The 1,745-nt window shown below is 41.9% G+C and overlaps 1 pseudogene; it reads right to left on the bottom strand.

The window, feature by feature from the left end:
* Positions 1-602: 602 nt before the first annotated feature.
* LOC116865491 lies at positions 603-1,430 on the bottom strand (annotated as a pseudogene).
* Positions 1,431-1,745: the final 315 nt, after the last annotated feature.

Here is a 1,745-nt window from a genome sequence, read left to right as displayed (position 1 = left end):
GGGTGTTTGTTTTCTTTTGGTTTTTTAGTAGACTTCATGCTGGGCATGGAGCCCAATGAGGGGCTTGAACTCACAACCCTGAAATTAAGACCTGAGCTGAGATCAAAATTTCAACACTTAACTGAGCTACCCAGATGTCCCTGGGGAGTGAGTTTTATAAGCTCTTTATGTATTTTGGATACTAACCCTTTATCAGATAGGTCATTTACAAATATCTTCTCCCATTCCATAGGTTGTCTTCTAGTTTTGTTGATGGCTTCATTCACTGTACAGAAGCTTTTAATTTTTATGTAATCTTAATAGTTTATCTTTTTAAGATGTTATTTATTTATTTGACAGAGAGATGACAAGTAGACAGAGAGGCAGGCAGAAAGAGAGAGGAGGAAGCAGGCTCCCTGCTGAGCAGAGAGCTCGATTCGGGCTTGATCCCAGGACCCTGGGATCATGGCCTGAGCCGAAGACAGAGGCTTTAACCCACTGAGCCACCCAGGTGCCCCTCAATAGTTTATTATTGCTTTTGTTTCCCTTGCCTCAGGAGACATATCTGGAAAGAAGTTTTGATAGCTAATGTCAAAGAGGTTACTCTGTTTCAGGTCTCATATTTAGGTCTTTAATCCATTTTTTACGGTGTTAGAAAGTGTTCCAGGTGCGCCTGGGTGGCTCAGTGTTGGAGGACACGTAGAGTAACAAGATGCTGAATCCTGGGCAATTTGGTTCAGGGGCTTCCTCAAAACCTACTGGTGGTCATCATCTTCTTTAGAGAGACTGAAAAGTTTGCAGATTCTGCTAGCTCTTTTGGGTCCTGGGCAACGAGGCACAGTAGTATCAGTGAGTCCAGGATTATCCTTCTTCCCTTTCTTTTTTTGAACAACGACCAAATTGAAAACACTGAGATTGGCATCCACAACCCCAAACAGACTGGCACTTTCTTTCTCCAGTCCTCCTTGGTCTGTAGCAGGAATGCTCCTTACTCAGCAGCACGCAGACACAGCCTTGGGTCAAGACATGCTGTTTCTTGGGGAAGCCTTGTTTGTCATTGCCACCACTGATCTGGACCACATAACCCTTCCATTCTTCACCCAAGACATCAGCAGCAACTTCTTTGGCCAAACGCTTCTCCTAAAATGTATGAAGTTTCCATTCATCATCCACTTCAATGAGTTCCTCACAGCCAGTAGCTGGGAAAGAGATGTTCAGTTTCACCCGACCACCTCTGAGGTGCCACAACAAAGACAACAGCGTCTTGAATCTCTTCATCAGTATTTTATAGTTTTCAGAGTACAGATATTTCACCTCTTTGGTTGGGTATATTTCTAGGTATCTTTTTGTTTTGGGTGTAACTATAAACGGGACTGATTCCTTCATTTCTCTTTCTGCTACTTCACTGTTGGTGTATAGAAAAGCAACAGATTTCTATATGTTGATTTTGTATCCTGAGACTTTATTGAATTTGTTTATCGGTTCTAGCAGGTTTTTTGGTGGAGTCTTTAGGGTATCTACATAGAGCATCATGTCATCTGTGAACAGTGAAATTTTTACTTCTTTCTTATTGATTTGGTTGCCTTTTATTTCTTTTTGTTGTCTGATTGCTGTCACTAGGACTTCTAGTACTATGTTGAATAAAAGTGGTGAGAGTGGACAATCCTGTCTTGTTCCTGACCATAAAGTTCTCGGTCCCCACCCCCCTTGCCATTTAGGATATTAGTTGTGGGTTTTTCATATGTGGCCTTTATATGTTGAGGTAT

The sequence above is a fragment of the Lontra canadensis genome, unplaced genomic scaffold, assembly GCF_010015895.1.
Source record: "Lontra canadensis isolate GAN:19392208 unplaced genomic scaffold, GSC_riverotter_1.0 scaffold8, whole genome shotgun sequence".
In the NCBI taxonomy this organism is placed as follows: domain Eukaryota; kingdom Metazoa; phylum Chordata; class Mammalia; order Carnivora; family Mustelidae; genus Lontra; species Lontra canadensis.
This window is presented reverse-complemented; position numbering and strand designations above follow the sequence as displayed.